The 26,029-nt window shown below is 38.2% G+C and overlaps 1 protein-coding gene across 1 annotated transcript in view; it reads right to left on the bottom strand.

Moving 5' to 3' along the window:
- The window catches only part of LOC149078243 (uncharacterized), a 299,838-nt gene that overhangs the window by 166,459 nt on the left and 107,350 nt on the right, over positions 1-26,029 (bottom strand). The window lies entirely within an intron of this gene.

The following is a 26,029-nucleotide window of genomic DNA, read 5'->3' as shown; positions in this document are numbered from 1 at the left end:
TAGCTTTTTTTTAGTGAATTCTGCAGAAATTGACAACTTTGCTTACATTTGGCGTCATTTATGGCGATGTCTCGTATTTGAAATCCCGAGTTCCCGTATTTTTCTCTAAGAAATTTGGTCAGCCTAAATGTAAAAACTGTGTCGCAAAGTTTTATTGCACAATCTACCAAAATTACGTGAATTCTTTGGATAGCAATGAAATCCATCAACTTATATCAGGTGAAATAATTAACGTTATGTGTCTCATCAGGCCCGTAGTCAGAAATTTCATTCGAAGGGGACCACTTTCATTTCGTGGGGAGGGACAAAAGTGATAGAAGAGTGGTTCCAAAACATTTTACGTCGAGGGGCACTTTTCAGAATTGTTATCATTGCGCACTAATTTTGACAACATTTACACGTTGGTGCCATGTATAAAATACAGTAATTGTGATGAATCTGGTGAATTATGCATAATCGCCGGTTATTATGCACAATAATTTCATCTGTTGTGACTAATGATTATACATAGTAAACGATATAAATCCGGTGATTATGCGCAATTACCGATTTATGCCGTTTTGTTTACAGTGAAGGAAATTACCCGCTTAAATTCAGTTGTGATATTTTTTTGACTAATTAATTTTAATTTTACAAAAATGTGATATTTTATACCGTCAGATCCCTTGTCAGGAAAGCCAAAAGGGAAAGTTAACAGAAAAAATTAAGAAAAATTATAAATTGTATAATCGTATAAATTGAATATTTTATACCGCCCTTCAACAGATCCCTCCTCCCGAGATTCAGAGGTTGAAGTTTTCGGGAAAAATCAAAAAAAACTGCGAAATTTTAATTTGACAAAATTTTAATATTTTACGCCACACCTCAAGAGAGCTAAAGGGAAACATTTCCGGAAAAAAATGCCGAAAATTCTGTTAAATTTTAATTTGCGAAATTGTATTTTATACCGCCTCTCAACAGCTCCTGTTTCATGAGAGCCGAAGGGAAATGTTTTCGGAGAAAAATTACGAAAATTCTGTGGAATTTTAATTTGACGAAATTGTAATACAGTAAAACCTCGTTAAGTCATCACTTCGGTTAAGTCGTCATTTTTCTTCAGGCACTTCCAGCTCTCATAGACCACAATGTTATTAAACCCTCGTTTACTCGTCGCTAATTTCGGTTAAGTCGTCACTATGAAAAAGTTTGAGAAAGAGGAACAAACTATTTTTATGGCTCCCATTAAAAAAATAGATTATTAGCAGCATTGCCATATGCTTAAAAGTCACCATAAAATCCTATATACCCAAACGGAACAGTTTAAGTAACGAATGTTACGCTGGGGAAGTTCATTTGGCGACTACGGTTTTTGGAACGTTGGGGACTGTTCAAGCTAGATCTCATTTCTGCCTGGGCTCCACTGGAAAGACTGGACAAACCGTGAGACACCCAGGATCTGTCGCAAGAAGCAACGTAAGCACTACCTAGGGCAACTCCAGCAAAACCAAAATTTATTGATGTCAAAAATTAAATATAGTGCAAGGAAATCAAAAATTATGTAAATCGAAGAATCAAATTAATCGAGTTAAAGTCAAAGTGCAATGGGCACGGATAATAACCGTAGAAAGCATGGACTCTACTGATTCAGGGCTTGAAATTTACACAAAATATCTTTGTTGAAAAAAATTAGACATTCTTTCCCAAGTTGAGGTCTTCTGTTTACTTTTCCCTGCTCAGGGCCCCTCCACCAAGTCAAAAGTGTTCGAGATTACTTTGTAGTTGCATCATGAACTACTGATGAAGAATTTAAAAACTAAAATTAAATTAGATGTATATGTAAAATTAATGTGCAATAGAGAGTTCTGTTATGAAGAAAAGCTACTTATTCAAACAGTTGCTTTATTAGTCTAAATTAAAAATTACTAGTATAAATCGAAGTATACAGTACATTTCATCACAATAAATTAAATAATAAGACATAAAGAAAAAATTCCTATTATTTTTTTTTCTTTCGCACTCTATAAATTTTATTAATATTGTTATTTTGATTCATACTTTAATAAATGTCATATTACCTTAAATGTATACGATTTTCATAACATTGCACATTAAAACAGCCGGACCTCTGCTTAAGCCATCATAATTGTTCGATAACTTGAGGTGACAACTTATCGAGGTTTTATTGTATTTTATACGGACCCTCAACAGATCCCTTTTCACGAGAGCCAAAGGGAAACGTTTCCAGAAAAAAATGACGTATAAATTCTGTGAAATTTTAATTTGCCGAAATTGTAATATTTTATACCGCCCTTCACAAGAAATCATTTCTCACGAGAGCGAAAAGGGAATTTTTCTGAAGAAAAAAAGAACGTCTCCATTTTCATTTCAGAATCTATTAAAATTTATAATTCAACAAGAATCTCTTATTTTATTTGGCGCCCTGCGGCTTATATAATGAAAATTTTGTCAATATTTGTATTCCAGATGAAAAATTTCATACTTTGCCGGTAACATATATATAATTCTATACCATCCAATATCGATCAAAATTATTGCCGCACCCCCCATATTTACATTCTGGGGGTGGAGGAAATATGAGAAATCTGTGAATAACCGAAACCATAGTTTTTTTTGTTTTGTTTGTTTATCTTGGTTATTAAACACAATGAGAAGAGCAGGGTGATGCAAAACCATACGGGAATGTAAAAAGGGGGTGCAGCAATTGATTTTTGGTGATGTTTTCTGAAAGAACATTGTGATTTCTGTTTGCTATTTCTTCTTCATATCATCAAGTATATTGACAAGACATCCTCTACCAATTGTTCTACATGTGAAACACATACCATAGAGGGATCTATATCATGAAAATAATCTATTGCTGATTTGAACTTGCAAAGCCCCCCCCCCCCCGTTACTCATGGTGAACTTGTATTTTACTTCTTTATTTTGCTCTTCTTCATCTGGTACAGCTTGTTTCATCTAAGCAATCAGCTGCATTAATTCCTACTCGGTCAACGTCTTTGAATTGCTATTAATTAGCTGTTCAACTTCTCTTGTATATCCATATCATTGAACCCTTTTCAATCCAACTGTGTCGCTAACATGACAATGTCTTTCATAATCTCTTCAGTTGGCTCTGTAAAAATGGTTGTGTCCTGGAGTGCACATTGTGGCCAAAGGTCAATCCAACCCAAGCTGCCATGGTTCTAGTGATGACAGTAATGGCATTAGCGACAGTGTAATTCTTTCATGTCTTTAAGATATTTTCTGCATTTGCATCTTCTTCTATTGCATGCACAATAATTTTCATTGATTGACATGTATAGTGAGCCTTGAATGCTCGCATTACCCCCGATTAAGGGGACTGAATAATAGATGTTGTATTAGGAGACATATAACTGACTTCCACACCATCAGCTTTGAACTCATTGACATCTGGGTGTCCAAGAGTTTTATTCAGTATCAAAAGAACTTTGAATGGCTTGTCTTCACTCTCAAGGTACTTCCTGACTTTTGGAATGAAACATTGTTTAAACCAATCCAGGAAAAGTCTTTTCATAGTCCAAACTTTTCTATTGTTCATCCAAAATACTGTGCAGGAGCTTTGACTTATCCTTTCCCTTTAATGCTCACGGATTTGTACATTTGAAAATAATGGTGGGTTTTACCATGTACCCATACGCATTTGCATAAACAACATAGTAAGTTAACCTTAACTTGCCTTAAAACCAGGGGCTGTTTTCTTCTGGGGTGATAAATGTTCTCTGCATCATTTTCTTCCAAAATTGTGCAGTTTCGTCAGCGTTAAACACCTGCGAGGTAAACACCCCTTCTCTTCAGTAATTTTCTGAAGAGCATTTGAAAATTTTCTAGCTGCCTCCTGGTTGGCAGAGGCTTGTATGCCAGTGATTTTTACATTGCATAATCCAAATCATTTTTTAAACCTATGAAATAAACTTTTACTTGCTGATTCTGATGAAATAGGCATTTCACTAGCCCTTTATAAAAGAGTAAATTAATCTTTTTTCCTTATTCCATTATAATATTACAATCAATTGGACTACCTCCTTTGTAGCAGTCTTGTATCCAAAAAAAACCTGTATTTTCAGTATGAGAAACACATGGATTCTGTAGGTGATGCAAAGTTTAAGCTGCCACAGGTGCAGCTACAGCTGCGGCTGATTGAATTTCAAATTCCTTTTCTTGATATACCTCACCATAGATTCATTGGCAGCGTTCGTAATGGTGAGCCACCGCAGCAACTGACTTACTTCCGCCAAGCATAACCAATACATCCTATTTTTCTTGTAAAGTTTTCAAACTTTTTTTTTTGTCTTTTCGAAGCATTATCAGTAGCACTAGACAAATGAGACATCCCATGTGAATGACAATTGCTGAAAAAAAAATCCAATGAAGGAAAAAAACCACAAATACAGGAACAGCAAATATGGGGAGAGACTATATCATTTCGCGGTAATATACCATTGAGACAGAACATTGCACATTACAGATAAGTGCTAATATTTTGCCGCCACCATCCCCTACAAAATCAAATTGTGCATATGATCTTGCACACAATACCAGTTTCCTTGGAAATCTCACACAGAGATACTTGAATTCAAATCATTCTTCAAGATATAAAGGTTCTCTACCCACAGGCAGGAAAAAAAGCAAGAGGATAAAATATTTTTTTCAGAAGAGATAGAAAAGAAAAGCTGGTATTGGCTTTCTTTTCAACAATGGAAAGGAGGGCCTCTCCACTTTGGATTCATTCATCTATTTACTCAGAGGGCAGATTGTTCCTTGGGCAATATTGTATTCCCAACCTTCAACTGATAAAACATTTCTCTCAATAGGGGATCTGGAGGAAAATGTTGATAAGGATTTTTTTTCCTCTCACTGGGGATCTGAAAAATAATCTTCCAATGAAAAAAGTAAAAATAAACCACTTGAATGTAGATTTATCCTCTTCGATTTTTTTCCCCTCCAGATTTTCCCTGACTTTTCCGAAGTATTTAGAATTTTCCCTGACTTTTGACAAATATTTCATACTTTCCCTGACCGTTTTCTGATTCCCTGATTTTCCAGGTTGCTGGGAACCCTGCTATATAATCTTACTTTGATGTTTATTTTTTCAATTATTTCTTTGCTAATCCATTTTTTTCAAACATTTTTTTAGGATTTATTTTTATCTTTTTGGTCCATAGACCTGAATTAATTATTAAAATATCCATGAGATATCTATTTATTTTGAATACAATGCTTATCCAAAATACTTTTAAGTTTATGCGAGAAATGAAATTTTCAAATTTTTTATAATTTGTAATCGTTGTTTGCTTTCATTTGTTTCATTTTTTTTCCTTATGGCTCTTCCCAAAAAATGTATATATCCTGTTATTGGATAATGGTCAGTTATGTGAGTTTTATATACATTTTCTGAATTATATTGTGTTTAGTTCTATAGAAGACATTATCAAGGCACATTTTATTTCCATTAATCTCTCGTTATATATTCGTGCAACATATTAAAGTCAATTATTGACACATTTAATGTGATGTTTATCTTTACCATACAGACGTGCCAACTTTTGGAATCTAGAAATCCGGAGATTTTCCCGAAGGGAGAATCCCCCCCCCCTCCCCCAACACTCAGAATTGATCAAGAAAAAGAAAACTTTACAAAAAAAATGTTCCCATCAATTAAAAAAAAGTTCCATTCCTCCCCCCCCCCCCCCAAGGTAGGTTCTGCATTGCCCTTGCACAAAATATAATTTCATGTCAGTTTCTCCATGCAGAATAGAGAAATCACATCTACATACTGTTCATAAAATACGTTTCCTTTCGTGGATGCTATCAGTGATTGATAACTTTGGGTATATGAACTCTCAAAAGCTTTATATTTTGCTTTACATCAGGGTTGGCAGGTTTTTGACACATGGCAGTTTTTGATGGTTTAAACCGCAGTTTAAACTGTCACATCAAAAAAACACTGTCAAAAATCTTTTCCAAAAACTGTCAAAAACCTCAAATATTGCTTTTCAATAAAAAAATTCCCATTGGAAATGCACACGTTAATTGCATGTAATGTTTAAAGTGACTATGTTATATTTAATATATTGTAAAATAATTTTCTACTCTCCCACTGAATTATTTTGGATAAAAAATATATATGGTTTTTTTTTCTTATAAAATATACAACTGGAATAAAGCATAGCATAAACACTGAAGGGAAAACTATGGAATGAATTGACATTCTCTGATTCAAGATGATTATTGAACTTGCAAAATTTCTTCAACTGCTTATATATGTGCTTTGATATAAACCATCTGCTGTACTCTTTTTACAACAGATAAGTGTTTAAAAAAGTTTATTACATCATATATGTGAAGGTGATTTCTGTTATTAAATTATCTAGATAATCACTGATATTACATGGTGACAGTAATGGCATTAGCGATAGTGTAATTCTTAAATACCTTCAAGATATTTTCTGCATTTGCATCTTCTTCTACTGCATGCACAATTATCTTCATTGAGTGACATGTATAGTGAGCCTTGAATGCTCACATTACCCCCTGATCGGGGAGGGGGGGGAGGGTGAATGATAGATGTTGTAAAGGGATGTATAACTTTCACACCACCAGCTTTGAACTCCTTGATATCTGGTTGTCCAAGAGTTTTATTCAGTATCAAAAGAATTTGGAATGGTATGTGTCCACTCTGAAGGTACTTCCTGACTTTTGGAACAAAACATTGTTTAAACCAATCCAAGAAAAGTGTTTCCGTAGCATAAGCTTTTCTACTGTTCATCCAAAATACTGTGCAGGAGATTTGACATCCTTTCCCTTCAACGCTCAAAGATTCGTAGATTTGAAAATGATGGTGGGCCTTATCATGTACCCATACGAATTTGCACAAACAACATAGTAAGTCTACCTTAACTTGCCTTAAAACCAGGGGCTTACTTTTCTTCTTGGGTGATAAATGTCCCCTGTGGCATTTTCTTCCAAAATAGTGCAGTTTCTTTAGAGTTAAACACCTACTGCGGTGAATATCACTTCTCTTCAGTAATTTTCGGCAGAGTCTTTAGAAATTTTCTACCTGCCTCCTAGTCAGCAGCAGCTTGATCGCCAGTGATTTTTACATTGTGAAATCCAAATAGTTTCTTAAACCTATGAAATCAACCTTTTCTTGCATAAAATTCTGATGAAATAGATGTTTCACTAGCCCTTCCCTTTATAGAACAGCAAATTAATCGTTCCGCTTTTTCCCATTGTAATATTACAATCAATTGAATTACCTTCTTTTTTGTACTCACAAAAAAACACAAAAAAAAAAAAAGCATTATCGGTATGAAAAACACGCGTAGGCGATGCAAAGTTTTTGCTGCCACAGGTGCAGCTACAGCCATGACTGATCAAATTTCAGATTCCTTTTTCTTGATATATTTCACAGTAGATTCGTTGATTCCGTAATGGCGAGTCACAGCAGCAATTGACTTACTTTCGCCAAGCATAGCCAATATATCCAATTTTTCTTGTAAAGTTTTCATCATTTTTTGTCTTTTCAGAGCATTATCAGTAGTACTAGACAAATGAGCCATCCTAAACATGCACAACTGAAATTTTGCAAAAAATGTGAATGAGCATTGCTGAAAAAAAATTTCAATGAAGGGAAAAAAAAACGCAAATACGGGGGGGGGGGGGTCGACTGTGTATATCGTTTCGCAGTAATATACCATTGAAAAAAACATTACGGACAGAATACTAATATTTTGCCACCACCACCCCGTACAGAATCAAATTGTGTATATGATCTTGCACACAATACAGAGATAAACTGAAGAGCCAAAAAAACTGGTACAGGCATGCGTATGCACAAACAGAGATATGGAACCAATCAGAGTATGGCGCTGCGGTCGGCAACGTCTATATGACACAACAAGTGTCTGGCATAGTTGTTAGATCGGTTACTGCTGCGACAATGGCAGGTTATCAAGATTTAAGTGAGTTTGAACGTGGTGTTATAGTCGGCGCACGAGAGTTGGGACATAGCATCTCCGAGGTAGCGATGAAATTTGGATTTTCACGTACGACCATTTCACGAGTGTACCGTGAATATCAGAAATCCGGTAAAAAGTTAAATCTACAACATTGCTGCGGCCGGAAAAAGATCATGCAAGAACGGGACCAACGACGACTGACGAGAATCATTAAACGTGACAGACGTGCAACCCTTCCGCAAATTGCTGCAGATGTTAATGCTGGGCCCTCCACAAGTGTCAGCATGCGAACCATTCAACGAAACATCATCGATATGGGTTTTCGGAGCCGAAGGTCCACTCGTGTACCCTTGATGACTGCACGACACAAAGCTTTACGCCTCGACTGGGCTCGACAACACCGACATTGGACTGTTGAGGACTGGAAACACGTTGCCTGGTCTGACGAGTCTCGGTTCCAATTGCTTCGAGATGATGGACGTGTACGGGTATGGAGACAACCTCATGAATCCATAAACCCTACATGTCAACAGGGGACTGTTCAAGCTGGTGGAGGCTCTGTGATGGTATGGGGCGTGTGCCCCCTGATACGTCTAGATACAACTCTGACAGGTGACAGGTACGTAAGCATCCTGTCTGATCACCTGCACCCATTCATGTCCATTGTGCATTCAAACGGACTTGGACAATTTCAGCAGGACAATGCGACACCCCACACGTCCAGAATAGCTACAAAGTGGCTCCAGGAACACTCTTCTGACTTTAGACACTTCCGCTGGCCACCAAAATCCCCAGACATGAACATTATTGAACATATCTGGGATGCCTTGCAACATGCTGTTAAGAAGATATCTCCACCCCCCTCTTACTCCTACGGATTTATGGACAGCCCTGCAGGATTCATGGTGTCAATTACCTCCAGCACTACTTCAGACATTAGTCGAGTCCATGCCACGTCGTGTTGCTGCACTTCTGCGGGCTCGCGGGGGCCCTACACGATATTAGGCAGGTGTACCAGTTTTTTTGGCTCTTCTGTGTATAAATGGATTTATATAACCAGTATTGGTTTATCAGATTAATAGAGAAAGAAATAGGCCATCCCTTGCAATGGCTTATTTGTCTTTTTCACTTTAATGAGTTACCTCTAAGAGATCTTGTGAAGCATCTAGATGGATGTTCCATCAGTCCACATGGGCTTCAAGGTGATATCGGAAAAAAGTTTGGAAAATTGTGAAAGATTACCTATATAAATAATATATTGTGAAATTTAAATCAATCTCTAATAATCTTCCGATAATGGACAGTGACAACAGTGATTTAAGTGCAGATCAGAGATATCAAGTACGGATATCGTGGGAAAAGTACAGGCAAAGAACTGGGAATCAAGAGAATTCTAAAAACTAGAAATGAAGGATTATCAGAAGCAAAAAATCTGTTCATTCCATGTTCCAAAAATAAACTTTTCTGCTAAGCACTATTCGAAACTAATTGCATGTAAACAAGTGCGAGTGACTGAACCACCTATTATAAAAAATTAGGAACTGGACCCACAAAAATTATCTGAACCTGTTTTTCCATCTATACCGAATTTTCCGTGTCACACACAAGCAGCTGAAAGGTGCATACGACTCGTAACTGAAGCATCTCTTACTGTATCAACAACCGAGAGAGTCGTGAAGGCTTCATTCCAGCCAGAATAAAATCAAGGAGTACTTTTCGATCGTTTGAAAAAAAAGCGGACTATTTTGCAAACAAGTGAAATGTAATAACAGTATGATAACAGAGGCAGCAATAGAACTTCTATTGCTGCCTCTGTAAATGCTTCTAAGAAGCATTCTCATATTACACCACACACCAACTCCAGTTATATATCGCCATACGGCAATGTCCAACGAGTGGAGTTGAGTGGGAAATGAAGGCTCCATCCATCGGTGGTCACCCTAGGCTCGGTAGGTAAAGAACTTGCTTCGAATGTTCTATCCCGGATTCGAACCCATGGACCTTGATGGTAACCTTCATGATGGAAGACAAGCATTTTTACCACTGCGCCACTCAGGCATGAGAAGCACTCTCCTGACACCTATAACATAAAACTGTTTTTTTTTTTTTTTTGGTTTTTATAATTTGGAATATGGTTATAGTTTTGTCCCCACCCCTAAAAAGGGTTTATTTTAAAAGATTTTTATAATGTGCACTTCTCAGAAAAGTCTTTTTTGCTCGACCTTTAGGGGCTCGATCTTGAGGAACCTCAAGATATTAAAATATTTTCCTAGATTTTGGTACAACGTCTTAAAACCTTGAAAGGCATCTTTTGAAAACTAAGGCAACATCAATTTCCAAAAAAAGTGAAACAACACCCTTTTTCGTTCCACCCTAATACCATAGTTTTACCCTGCCAACTTTTGAAAATGAAAATTCGGGAGATTTTCGTGCAAACCCGTATTTTATGCTTAAACCACTCCCTAATAAATACAATAGGGATTTTTCCAAATAAAATAGGGATTTTCCAAACATAAAAGTTAAAGCGTAGGGAATAAAATCTCTACTCAAAAACTGAAGTGAAATTAAAATAGGGATTTTACACACATGGAAGTTAAACCCTTGGGAATAAAATTCCTATGCGAAAAACAAGTGAAATTGGAGGCCAAAACTTCAATGATGTAAAAATAAATATTGTGTTCAATCAGAAACGCTGCGAACAAACATTCTGCGCGAATGACCCCAAAATCATCGGAAGATGAAGGAAAAAAGCATTAATTTTTGAAAAACACTGACTTTTTGTGACTCTTTTTTTTTCATCTTCAATTATTATCCACGACTATTGGGTGCTAAGCCATTTCCCTGCGTGATAAGACAAACAACTTTCTTGTTACCATCAGAGGGTTTGTAAATCTTCCTTAAAAAGAGAATTTACCCATTTACGACATGTGACGTCATTTCAAAAAGGGGGAAAAAAAAAACTTCATGCCCCACAATAAATTCCTTAGAGATTGTTTTCATAAGCAGGGATTTTTTTTAATGGAGTAGGGCATGTTTAGGGACAATTAGGGATTTTTTGTGATTTTCTTAAAAATTTGGGAGATTTAAGAAATTTTCGGGAGGTTGAGCGATGAAGCAAAAATTCGGGAGACTTGGCAGCTATGTAATACTCATATCTCTAAATACCTCCGCTATACCTACTCCCGATCAAACTTTTATCTAATTTTTAACAACCCCTCTCCTCCTATGTGTTCACATTCTTTTTGATTTATCGAGGATATATCAAAAGTTGTATTTTTCTTGGGGCAGTAGTTTTGACGCCCTCCCCCTTTCTGTTTTTGTTTGCTCCGCATCTCGGCCCATGCGCCCAGGTAACAGTTTATTCATTTATTTTATTTTTCAATCTATTTATCTGGGTTCGAGACTATTATGCATGTATATTTTTTGTGTTTAAACCTTATGCATTTGTTTCTTGTGTGTTTATCTCCAATAATTTAATCACTAATATTTTTACTTGCCAACCACTGGTGTACTGATAGGCACGATTGTGCAAATCATTAAAAGTTCAGTTCAGTATCATTGAGCTTCTTGGCATTCCATACTTCTTTGGCAGTTTAACATTTCCGCGTGATCGTTCCAGTTGCAGGCTTGAGACAGACAGACATGACCGCTGACTGCCCAGAGAAACCATCTTGGGATGGTATGCGCTCTTTCCCAAAGAGATGGATGGTCTCTGAGAGCCCGATATCAGACTCGATTGGGGAGGGGGGGAAAAACACCTATTTTACCCCAGAAAGCACCATTAACATTTCGCGAGCAGACATTTAGTGCCCCTGAGGTTTCCATTCTTGCATATGAAATAATAATAATGACAACAAAAATACAGTATTGTACAACTTTTCAGTATTGCATTCACTGGCTGAAAAATCAGTCCAGCCCGTCATACCTCAACACAGAAACTCTCAAATATTGATACATTGATATAAATACGTATTACTATTCTTATATTCCAATTTATGTACATTGTATGCGTATATTACCTGTACCTTTTGCATACACTTTCGATTGCCACAAAAAAAATATTATAATATTTCACACATTAAAACATATGCACAAAGCAAAATTAAATTGGGGGATAAAAAAATTGTCAGACTCAGTTGAATCAGAATCCAGCTAGCATTCACTAGGGTAGCGCACTACATCACCAGTTCCGGGTATCTGAGGTTGAATGCGGTTCTTGTTCGTGACAACTTTGAACGGCTTACTGAAGACTTTTGCTTGTTCACAAACTTTTTTCCAGGATGATTTTCTGGCATCGTTGATGGCCCTAATGTAGTTTGCTTTCTGTTTGTTATATGCTGTTTTCAATCGTGCTATATCCTCTTTTCTCTTGCTATTGTTGAGAGTGCGTTGTCTTGCCCTTAGTTTTCTTCTAGCTGTTGATAAAGTATCTGTCCACCATGGGTTCACTTGGCTATTGGGCGATTGATGTTGTTTGAAAGTCGGTTTTCAATTTTTGTCATAACATTATTCACCTTTTGGGAGTAGTGAATTCACCTACTTCATTCGAGTAGTTGTATGATATCTCAATCTGTGATGAGTGTTCATAGATCCTTTTATATCGATGTGAATGTATGGGTGCCCACTCAGGTTGGGCATGTCTATCACTTTCCATTCTGATTCAGTGGCAATTCTGTTGGAGTTCGTGATCGCAAGATCCAGCCAACCTTTCCCGTGCATTGTCTGGAATGTCGGAATGGAGTTCTTGTGGTTCAGGAGGTGGAGATCATGATTATTGATGAACACGAGAATTTTCCCTCCTCTTCTGTTGTCGTTTGGATAACCCCATATTTTTGCCCTTCCGTTGAGATCACCTTCAAAAATCATACTAGATCGGGTGATGCTGTTGCACAACACGTCAGTCTCTGTCAGCAGTGAGTTGATGTTAGACTTAGGGGAGGCATATGCACTTGTTAGGACAAGGTCTTCCTCTCACAATGAGATTTTTACTGCAACCAGATTTTCACCGATGAAAAATGTCATAGGGGACAGATTTCTACTTGGTACAAGAATAGCAGCTTTTTTATTCCTAGATTCCCATTTCAGCCATTGTTGCGGGACACTTCGATTTCTTTTGACAATGTCTGTTCGTTGTGGCGCTTTTCAGATACGGTTCTTGCAAGAGTAATATATCTGTTTTGTTCTTATCAACGTATTCTCTCAGTTGCGTCATGGCCGCTCTGGTCCTGTCTGCGTTGAACTGTAGCAACCTGACGAATTGGTTTTGAGTCCTGTGTTCATTTACAGAATTGACATAGGTTGTATTTGTCAAAGAAGATGATATGATGACAGGAGTTCTTCATGAATTGTGAGATTTGTTTTGACTTTCTATATTCATTGCATAAACATTTGACATTATACCAAGTCGATGAGCGGGATTGAAATGATCTTTATGTGGTTATTGATAATCAACGACAGAGTGATGAAGTTTGAGTTTAAAATTTCTGGAAATTTCTTTGGTCAAAAATTGGTGACCAGACGTAGAATTACAGATGATCGAGATTCAGAGTTTATCTCTAAAAAAATTTGTTCGATGAAGCTCGTCAATCTGGCATATTCAAGTTGCAGGGGTGGGTGGGAAGTGACTAAGTCCATTTCGGAGCAGCCTTGGAGCAGCAAATTCAGGATTTGGAGCAGTTTTGGAGCAGCAAATTCAGGATTTGGAGCAATTTTGGAGCTGCAAAATATGGGATTCAGAGCAGATATTTATAAATTGGAGCAGTGAAATTAACAAGAATATTTTCGTTAACCCTCAACCCTTTTCAAAATAAAACTGCACTGTCTTTTGTTATCAAACATCTTTTCATCAGATTGATTTTTGTTTTTGGTGTTTTAGGCTTTTGACACCTTGTTTGAAAGAGCGGCTGTCATAAAATTTTTTGCACCCGTCTATTTAAGATGATTTTTACTTACTGAGGGCACTATTTGCTGCCTTGAACAGCAGCACTTCAAATGCGCTAAAAAAATTTCATGTTTTTAATTTTTTTATACTTGGAAAGAAATTGTTGCAAAATGGGAGAGAATTTCAGAAGAATCAACTTGATGTTTGGCGATACAGCACTCATTATCTGGCGAGATTGGCGATCTGACACTCGTTATCTGGCGAGATTGGCGATCTGACACTCGTTATTTGGAGAGATTGGCAATTTAACGGTCGTTATTTGGAGAGATTGGCGATTTAACGGTCGTTATTTGGCAACATTGGTGATTTAATGCTCATTATTTGGCAACATTGGCGATTTAACGCTCGTTATTCAGCAACATTGGCGATATTCGGCAAAGTTTCTAAATTAACATTCGTAATTCGACGGACATGCGCTTTTTACTTCCGGAATGAAATTTTTTTTCACGAAACATCGGGATTTAACACAATGACAATCGACTACATTAATTTCTGCTGCTTCCAGTGACGACTTTTTTTTAAACGGAAACACTCAAATTTGCACTTTAAAGCTGAAAGGCATTGCAAATCATCTTCAGTTCCACGATCACGGACAATATCGGGGTTTCGCGATGGAAAGTATAGTGGAATAAAACACGCTCTTCTCGTAAAGAAACGTTTCGTGGCTAGCAGGAACAAAAATTTTTTGCCGTCCTTTCTGAAATTCCGGGCATACTGAAGCAAAATTCGCTATTTGGCACAGAAAAATGCGAAAATAGGCTATTGGAGCAGGATGGCGCAAGATATTAGTTTTGGCACAGTGCGGGGCAATTGGCGCAGAGTTCCCACCCCTGAAGTTGTTGTACCAGATTTTCCAGTGAATTTTAGATCTTGATTGCTGACAAAAAGTGCTCTAATGTTGTTCATGCGACTTGATTCCAATCTGTCCAAAGTATTTCTATTTTTTTTTTTGGTTACAGTTACAGAGCGGGTCCAAGTTGGCTGGTCAAGACTATAGACGAATGCTTCACAGATAATCTTCCAGATTGAGAGAAGGGTATTTGATCGTTATAATTCAACCAGATATTGGTCTGCCAAGAGTCATCTTATTGAGTAAGATCCCCATATCGTATACCTTAGAAGATCTGACCACCATATCTCTGTAGCTGGAATATATAGGAGAACGGGGATCTTTGAGATCCCATTTCGGACGATCGATATACGATCGACGATAATGCATAGTTGAATTATTCTGCCGGATCTCTTCTGCTTGTCTGTTGAATTCTTTTTGAATTAGCTGAGTGCTTATTGTATCAGTTATGTTCAAATGAATCATTGATTCTCTTGCTTCAAAATTGGAAACATCCATCATCTGTTCTTTTCGGTGTTGAATCTACACTAGGAGTTGTTGACCTTCCTGGTGGTTTACCACCCTCTGCCATTATGACAATTATCTATCAATATTACAGATACAATTGTTGAGATTATTCAGAGTTCACTTCTATAACGATAGTGTGTCTGAACATATAAGCCAGACAAACTTAATGGCTCATCTTAAACAGAAAAAAATGCACCAGAATATGGGACAGCACAACAATATGATGTGTTTTTGAAAAATATGCATAATCGATATAAGGTACATGAGAAATGCCAGGATATATATATACGTGATGAATTTTTAACAATCTCTTAAAAATCAAAAATTTCGTTCAGAAGTATGCAAGTTAATATATATAAAATACGGGAATGATATATGAAATACAGGAAACTCCTAAATGAGCGTCAACATGAAAACTCATTTAAAAATACGTGACAGTTTGATCTGTGCAGAATAACAAATCGACGTATACCCAGTACAACTGATGTCTCACACGTATATGGTCAGTCTATATAGCATCAAGTGTTCAGAAAAGTTCCCACTTATGAAAATGGTCACGAATTATTAGGGTTATATCGATTATCTTGGTACTACGCCAACACGTTGCAAAAAAAGATGGCGGTTTAGAAATGGCGACATCACAATATAAATTTCACGAAATTTTCAAATATCAATAACATGCGACTGAAAAATCCCATAGAAAAAAAATAATTGCACCATAATAAAACAAATTTTTGGTTCTATTCACATGCATTGAGAGCAAAATGGATGTATATAAGCAGTTAAGTTATTTGAAGAAACAAAATCGCCAAAGGATTAACGAGGCATCATGAAAATTATAATACAGAAAAATTCCCAGATTTTAATTAAGTTCTTCAGTCCCAAACAATTATCAATCCTCAAAAAAAAAAAACTATCACGGGGAAGTATGAAATGTCGCCGACAATTCCAACACAGTAAATACATAAGTTGTCACGCGAACTTTTTCGCTACGGCGATTCAAAGAAGTGGTACTTTACCGCTCTACTCCAAAGGAATAGAATTGTATGCCATGGTCTCGAAAACATGCGATTTTTCCCATGTTTTGTACGATTAAACATCACGATTTTTCCCATGCACACGCATGAATGTTCACTAAACACAAACTCAAAGGCCGCAATCCGAACGTTCGAAGTCGTGACACAATATCAAAGATAACACCTATAATGCCAAATCACGTTGATGGAGCGCGCAGAAAACACGTCGTCTTGCAAGAAAATGAAATCTACACATCCGGCTTGAGACAAGTTGATTTTCACGAGGACTCAGCAATCCAATGCGCTGTTGACTGGTTTGGTTCCCGGCACAATACAATTCCATAAGCCACAGTCGATGAGAAAATTTTTCATGGTGAATTATCAATCGGTGAAATTTTTCGGACCTTCGAGATGTTTCGATTCTAGAACGTGCCAACAGCGAAAGTGGTGGTCACAGTCCTGGAAGTCGTTGACATCGAAACTCTCAGAGTTTCTAATTCCCGCCTAGGGCTTCATATTCTTCAGCTGTTGCCATGTTGTAGAGAAAACTAATCGGCGCAAGAAAGATGGTTAGAAAACATTGGAACTCGAGAGTTTGTAGTCACAAAACACTTACGCGGCAGGCTCCATAACCTATTAGAATGAATCTGTGGATCTATTAAGATATATTTTTATTACAGAAACATTACTCACTACACAACACACACGATGGCAGTTACAAGGGGAATGGGGCAGTGATGGTAACCTTGTCAAGCAAAATTTCCCTCGAAAATTTACCTTTTGATTTTATTTTTCCCACACATTCTGAAAATTGTGCTGCCATCTATCGATGGAAATATGCAGTCAAGTATTTTTCACCAGAAAAGCGCATTGTTTTGCATTTATATATTTTTTCATTAAAAATTCTTTTGAGTGATGAACTCTCAAAATTTCCCACAAATGACAAGAAATTTCCCACGTGGACCAATTTTCCCCACGAGTTACCATCACTGGAATGGGGACATAAACAGTACACCGATCAGGGTATAACAACATACATTACAAGTGCTGCCATCTATCAAACATTACTTAAACTAATACATTTTGCAACAGATAAATTCAGCCTTATCAATTACTTGGTCTTTACACTTTTCACACATCAGGCGATCCATTTCTTTTGAATTATTTTTCTGTATTTTTCACTTTTTTTCTATTTTAGTTTGTTTCAAACTTGATTTGTGATTTTATCAGCAATTTCTGTATTTAGATCTTGGTTCAAATATTTTCTCATAGATGGAAACTCTGACCTAATTTCTTAGTCATCTTTATTACATTATCACATTGTATTATATATAGACACATTATATAGGCTACTTTATTTATGACATTATTTGAACATATATGTCACCCTTACAGTCCAGTAGCTTCTTTTGATATTCCACTATTGGAATATGTGGCAACAGGCGAGCCGTGAACTCATGCAAATTGGTTGTTCTGACGTAATAACGACATCGTGTTTCCTCATACAAATACAAATACAAATACAAATACAACGCCACAACAGGCAAAATGCCCAACGAGGTGGCTGATAAAAAGATGCCCATAAAAATATGGTTGTCATATGTTTCAAAAATACAGCAACCCAATTAAAAATGCAATTAACACAAATTACAAACAATATATACACATGATAAAATATTATACAATGCCCATAAAGAATACTTATGGTTGTCTTATTCTAAGAATGGATAGCTTCTCGATTTACCCCAACATGTTTATCGTATTTCTTTTTAAACGTGTCAATTGTGTTACAATTTACTACCTCCGGGGGTAAGCTATTCCATTTATTAACAACCCTATTGGAGAAAAATTCCCTGCGACACCATAACCTTGCATTGTCCCTCACCAATCGATACTGGTGTCCCCTTGTAAAAGCAGTCGATTGGCGGTGTACTAAAAGTTCATGGTCCATCCTATCCATCCCATTGAAAATTTTGAACACTTCGATCATATCTCCTCGACACCTGCGTTCATCCAATGTAAACATATTCAAAAAATGAAGTCTTTCTTCATAACTCAAGCCCTGTGTGCCAATAAGGACACGCGTAGCTCTTCTCTGCACCCCTTCAACCAAGTCTATGTCCCTCTGTAGGTATGGTCTCCAAAACCTTACAGCATACTCCAGTCCAGGACGAACTAAGCCTCGAAAAAGCGGAAGAATGACTTTAGGAGAACGTGAAGAGACCTTTTTGAAAATGAGACCAAGCATTCTATTCGATTTTTTGACAACCGCTGAACAATGTTCAGAAAACTTAAGTCGCTCGTCAATGAGAATTCCCAAATCGGTGACTCTAGTTGCATCCGGGATAGTGACACCATTCAACTCGTAAGAGAACCGTGGGTTGTTCGAACCAAAATGAGCGACCATGCACTTATCTACGCTAAACGTCATGCTCCATTCATTTGCCCATGCTGCAATCTTGTTTAAGTTGGTCTGGAGCAACTCCCTATCGCTTTCATTTCCGATTACCCCCATTAGCTTCACATCATCTGCGAATTTGCTAGTAATTCCATCGATACCCTGATCGAGTTTGTCGATAAAAAGTGAAAAAAGTATGGGGCCAAGGACACTTCCCTGAGGAACTCCACTTGTGACGTCTGTCCAACCAGAGAATTCCCCGTTCACCATAACTCGTTGCGACCTATCTCTTAACCACGATTCTATCCAATTCAGCAAGTTGCCCCCTATTCCAATCTCGTGTAAACGCTTCAAGAGTTTGCCATGTTGGACCCGATCGAATGCCTTCTGGAAATCAAGGTAAACAACGTCGACATTTTTGCTCTTACCCAAAGCCTTAGTCACGTAATCATAGAAGCAAAGGAGGTTAGTTACACATGACTTCCCCTTCCTGAACCCATGCTGATTATCCGACAATACATTATTCTCGTCTATCCACTTCACAAACTGCCTTTTGATGATAATTTCCAAATTTTTCGAGAGGGAGCTCGTCAAACTCACTGGACGATAATTAGACACCACTTCTCTACTACCCTTCTTAAATATCGGAACAACGTTAGCCAGTTTCCAATCTCTCGGGACGATACCCTCAGCAACACTACTCCTGTATATCTGTGCGACTGGCACCAACAATTCATTAGCACCTTCCCTGAGAACCCTGGGATAGATATCATCTGGTCCTGGTGCTTTGCTTGCACATACATTTCTTAGAAGATTTAGGACCTCCACGTCTTCCACTTGAATATCGTTGAGCGTTTTATTACCCCATGCAACACCCGTATATCGAATATCATTATCTCCATTAAAAACCGACGCGAAAAAGTCATTGAAAGCACTACACATGCCTACATTGCTCTCTACTTTTGAGCCTCCTATCGAGAGGGGGCCAACTGTCCCCTTACATCCATTATTGACGTATCGAAAAAATGATTTTGGGTCAGAGCCAATGTTATCTGCCAACCTAGATTCAACTTGCTTTTTACTATCCCTTATCGCTTTCTTCAACAGTCTTCTTTTATCAGTAAACAATGATAGGTCACCTCGTCCACTTTTATACTCTCTGAATGCTCTTTTCTTTTCAAGATAAAGGTTCCGCACGCTATCCGTGAACCATAGAGGGTGTGATGTACAAACACGCTTTTTTCGAACAAAGGGTATGACGTCGTGCAAAACAGAGGACAGCTTCGTACTAAATTCTTCCCATTGACTTACCACCCCTACTGATTCCAACCGGTCTTTGAAAACTTCCGCTAACCTTCTTCGCAAAACATCAAAGTTAGTTCTCCGAAAACAAGGAACCAGTCTTTTGTTATCAACCTTACCCGAGGAAAAGTTACAGAGAAATCTGACGATACGATGATCACTGGAAGAAAACTCTTCCCCCACCGAAACATGTTCAACTAGATCCTCAGAACTAGTAAGAACTAAATCCAAAATAGCAGTACCCCTAGTGGCTTCTGATACATGCTGATACAAAAAATTTTCGAGCACCAACTTAAGAAAGTCTCTTTCATACTGATTTCCAGATGAAAGGTTCTCCCAATCAATACCCGGGTAATTGAAATCCCCTAGTATGAGAACCCTCTTTCGCTTACACATGTAGGAAATTTCATCATGCATTTTGGCGATATAGTTTTGATCCCTATTCGGTGGATTGTAACAAACCCCAACAATAAGCTTATGACGTCTTTTGTTCTCAAGTTCAACCCATATGGTTTCAATATCACTTCTCTGCACGTTACACTCTCTAGCCTTCAAACATGATTTCACGTATATCAACACTCCACCCCCTTTCCTATCAGATCTATTTCTCAAAAAAGTATCGTATCCGGAGATGTGTAAGAAAGATTCATCCCCATCGCTTGCCCAAGATTCTGTAATGGCTATAAGATCCAAGTCCTCCACAACTATCATAGTTTCTAAGAAATCTTTCTTGTTACCCAAGCTCCTGGCATTTATTAACACACATTTTAATTTGCCCGGTGGTTTGTTGTCAATCGAGAAGCCATCCAAGTCAGAGGTGGGTAATTCCCCGTCAGTACTGTTGTGATTATCATTAACTAACCCGCATTCCCGACTACGTGGTCTGGGAGTAAAAAACCTGACCTAAGACTATCGTAAACCTCCCAGACCCCTCTCTTATTTAGATGGATCCCATCCGAACGAAGCCACCTATCGGTAAATGCGGGAAGCTCCAAGAACGTGACCCCAAGTGAGGAGCAAATGTCCTTCAGGCCTATATTGAATTGGTGGATCCTACTCCTATATCCCCTACTACCCCTTGGCAGCACTGGAATCACTGCCACATCTGAACCCCCCTCCCTAGCGGATAATAGTAAATCCCGGTATTCTGACAGAGACTCACTAATATTCGCTCCTACCTGATTTGTTCCCACCCACAGAATCACCCGCAAGGGCAACTTTCGGCGATGAAAAACGTCTCGAACGTTGCCAATCTTCCCCCCAGGAAGACAACAGCGCTCGAAACCCCGAAAATCCCTACACACTCGGTTCCCAAGTTCCCTAACCATAGAATCGCCGATGATTAAACCCCTATCACTATCCCCCTCTACCTCATCCACGACCACCCATTCGCCCTCTAAAATGTCGTTGTTCGTGGAGATTGCTTCTTCATCAACAGGTGGCTCGACGACCAGAGGGTCCGTTATAACCGGGCCCTCTAGCACCCTAACTTTTTCCCGTAAAGCTTCGACCTCGAGTTCCAGCCTTTTTCTATCCAAGCACCCTTTACAATTGAAACTATCAGCTACTATACCCCTAGACCAGGGAAACCTCCCGTCGCAAGCTCTACACAACACTAGTCGAGGTCGAGGCATACTAACACTATTGCTAAAGCTAGATAATAATAATAATACTTAACAATACGAAAATGAGAAATGTTAACTGGAAATTAAAATAATGTAAAATACATTACTATGCAAAATATATGTAAGAGACTATACGAAAAAATTACGTAAAGTAGAATGCTCAGCACTAAATCACGAAGAATAAAATAAATATGTATATAAAGAATACAACACCCTCTAAAAAAAGTATTAAGCTACGAAGTACAATTTATACTTATTAGAATTAGCTAACTATCTCAAAACACTAACACTACAACAATAGGCCCAAATGCAAGGAAAACAAAGTTATTGAGAGTACCCGGGAAAAAGTATACACTGTTTGCTAACACTAACGTCCAAAAACCTACGAACTTATATCAAAGAAGCGAGCGAACCTGGCGAAAAAACAACGAAAATGGCGAACGAGAAAAATAAATATAAGTCGATCGAAAATACACAACGAAAATTTAAAAAAAAATGAGAGCAATATAAAAAAAAAAAAAAAAAACCACTTATCTCACAATCCAACGTGCGCTAAAAAAAAGAAAATCACCGCAGAATATGACCCAACAATAAACAACACGCTAAGTAAAACTCACGAGAACGAAGAAAAACACAAAGAAAGACACAAAATGGCGCACTGGCGTGTCGGTGAGCGGAGCGCGATAATAGCACGTCCGTTCCCAACGCCGGCGAAGACACGAATGACGATATAAACACATAACAAATATTGTAACTCGGGTGCTTTCGCTTTTCAAATAACATGTTCTCATAGTTAATTTTGTTCTTTTGTTGTAATAAACATGAAGTCAAGTTTCTCTTGAGAGTCTTCATTGCTGAGAGGACAGCCTTAATTGGTGACCCGGACAACCAAATTTCCCTGATTGAGTCAACTATCAGGAAACCTGCTTTGCTGTGAGGTCCCGCTGAATTTTAGTGGATGTTATCTGGCAGATTTGAAGTGTTTATTGTGGTTCCCTGTGACGTTGCGGAAATTCCTTGACTGTTAAACATGTGAAGGAGCTCCAAATCCCAAGGTACCTCTCGATCATTATGTCGCTAACTGAAGGTCACGCATTGAGCTCTGAGCTTAAACAACCTCTCGATGTCGATAAAATTTCGATCAGATTGCCGAATTTCTGGCCTGAAAATCCAACCTTTTATTTTGCTCAAGTGGAGGCAAGCTTTTGTTTATCAAGTGTTAAAGCTGAAGCAACTAAATATTTTGTACATTGGATCAGCAAACAATGTTGGTGATCACAGATTTAATTCGGAATCCTGATCGAGTGAAACCTCATTCGGTTGTTAAAAAGAGGTTGATAAAGGAGTTCAGAGTTTCAGAGGGCCAGCGAATTCAGTCGTTAGTGAAAAATCTCACTATGGGGGATTCAAAGCCCTCGGTTTTTCTCCGAAGGATGAGGGAATTGGCGGGAGCCGAATTTTCGGATATAGGTTTGTGGATAGGGAACTAGCTTCTGACTGCAGGTCAGGGTTCGAATCCCGTTTCGGGCATGGATGTCTACTAACGCACTAACAAATTCCCTGGACAGATCGTAAAGATCTCTTGGGAATATGTGATCACATTATATTAAAAAAAAAAACTATTTGGATATCCCATTTACTGACATCAGTGCAGTCTATCGTAAGTACTGAAGTACCGCACAAGACCCGGACTCAGCTGATTCTAAGTACTATCAACAAAGATCTGTTGGATCTGGCTGATGTCGCTGACAAAACTTTTGATGTTGCTAATTTTGATTCTCAATACTGTAACTCTGTTAAGCATGTCAACTTGCATGCTACTAGCTCAGTTCCTGAGATTTGCATGAAATGGTTTCTGTATTACAAACTCAGGTTTGTGAATTGAAAAATACGACAGAGTCATTAAAGTCAAAAATCGATCAATTATGCAAATCAAAATTTCGCCCAACTTCCTGTGGATGATCATCCTCTTGAAGATCCGTTGATTTGAGTTCTTTCACAGATTCAGAACAACCTAAAATATGTTGGTATCATAAAAAGTTCGCAGAAAAGGCTGACAAATGTATCAAACCATGTTCCCCTTATGATTTAAACTAATATGCCCCAATTTGGATATGGTGGATCCAAACCAAAGTGGGTTCATTAGCCACCGCTTGTTTGTAATCGATCAAATTACAAAGTTGAAATTTTTGTTAGATAGTGGTTCTGACATAAGCCTCTTGCAGAGAAATTATCGAGGTTGTCGGCTCCTTTCAAACTATGCTTTTGATGGCAGCAAATGGTACCAGCATAAAAACCTCAAGTTCTAAATTACTTTTTATTGATGTTGGTTTGTGAAGAAAATTCGATTTTACATTCATTATTGCTGATGTTTCTAAAGCCATACTCGGTGCAGATTTTTTTGAAAAAATATGGACTTTTGGTTGATATTAGAAATAGTTGAATAATTGATCCATTAACTTCTTGTAAACAGCAAGGGCAGTACTTGTTATTTTCAGTACAAAGTGTAAAAACTGTTTTAGGTAACAATAAATATCACCCGTCTCACAGGTGTTACCACCTTGTCGCGGTGAGCGGGCTAACCTGTGTTATTGATCTACTGAGCTATGCTGGTGGTAGAATTCACAACCGGTAGGGTGACCCATGTCAGACAGGTCGGTAGTGAAACACATAAGAGCAACACAAAAAACCCAATCCAAGGTATGAGGAACAGTGCTGATGGATGAATGGCACCTGGGGAAGACGATGTCGCAAACGGTCCCCTCGAGGAACCAGGCAAAACCTTATTGTAACTGAGCCTTGCACCTGCACGAGGCGACTATGCAGGTGTGGACTAAGAGATTCCTCCCAGTTCTCCAGTTTCTGTATGGAAAATGATAAAAATAAACCAAAAAAGGCTTGGCTACTTCTTTGCATGAAACCTGATCGGCTCATTTGGGTCACAGAAAGGAGGGCACCAGCACCCCTGCTGTTGTCGGAAGTGGAGTTGCGGGCACAAGCCAACAGCACGCTAAACCAATGGTTGGGATGCAGGTTGTCCAAAATGCAGAGACGCGATCAATGCAGTCTTCTGAAAAAGAAAGCTGAGAAACAGCTGACAGCTGCGGATGAATCTGTGAAGACTAGTGGTGGAGCAAAACGACCCAGAACAGATGCCTCACCTACTGCAAAAGCAGTGACCACTGTAAAGAAGTCAAAGACAGAATCTAATCCTACGACATTTGCTTAAGTGGTGAAAAGCACCAAAATGGCAGTTGAGAGAGAAGCATTTCCCTCAAAAAAGCTAAATAAAAAGAATGTTGATCTCACTCAGTAAGAGATCCTTGGGAAGATTGATCTGATCCCTACAGGAGGTCATCTACCTAAGATTCAGGGTTCAACCTTAACTGGTGGAGCACTGATGATCTACTGCGATGATGCTGAAACAGTGGAATGGGTGAAAACCACCTTCCATGGTAATAGACAAGTTTTGAGTGGTGAGGCACTCAGGGTCTTGAGTGACAGAGTTGCCAAAGTCTGTCAAGGTCGCCTTCGAAACAAAGGATACGTACACCAGAGCCTGTGACTTTGCTGAGGCAGATCAACCATTGCAGCCCAGAGTTGAAATCCGAGGAGTGGAGGGTGCTACAGAAATCTGTGGAGCTACACTCCATAAGATTGATTTTTGAGGTTGGACGGGAGGCTGCAGAAGCAATCAAACAGACAACTTTGGTACGTATACTGGTATAGATCAGGGGATCTTCAAGATTCTCAATGATCCCAAAGTGAAGGAAGGTACACAAAGTGCATCTGTGATCTCCTCACAAGCAAATAATTTGAGCACTTCCAATGAGGAAGCTAAAGCAAAGGAGGGCATGTCAGAGCAATCTGCAACCTCCTCTCAAACAAGTAATTCTACTATTTCGCAAGTAAATAAATTACCTAAAATTCATGAGCTAGATATTACATCTGGCTCAGAAAGCACAGTGCACTGACTCACCTATGTCTGAAGGTGAGATTAATAAGGATTGGAAGGACTTCAGTGAAGAGGGTGTCCCTGACCTACCCTCTTCTGATGATACTAGTGGGGGCGATTTGCCTTCATAATTTTATTACTATCATCTAACCTTTTATGGATTGTAAAATCAAAGCTGTTCAAATCAATCCTCATCATAGTCGCTCTGCTTCTGCCATACTAGGTATGAAGATGACTAGAGGCGAGATTGACATTGCCTTGATACAGAAACCTTGGACTGTAAATGGTAAAAGTTTAGGTCTGAAGGTCAAGGGATATATCTTTTATGATGTTCTCAGTGACAAACCTAGAGCTTGCATTATTGTCAGTGCTAGGCTCACTGTGATAAATCTGGTAAAATATCTAAGTAGTGACACTATTGCTATCAAGATAGCTTATGAAACGCAAGGACAT

The sequence above is a fragment of the Pholcus phalangioides genome, unplaced genomic scaffold, assembly GCF_987345545.1.
Source record: "Pholcus phalangioides strain wild (caught in Gottingen) unplaced genomic scaffold, Ppha-v1.0 ptg000014l_1, whole genome shotgun sequence".
Taxonomy (NCBI): domain Eukaryota; kingdom Metazoa; phylum Arthropoda; class Arachnida; order Araneae; family Pholcidae; genus Pholcus; species Pholcus phalangioides.
This window is presented reverse-complemented; position numbering and strand designations above follow the sequence as displayed.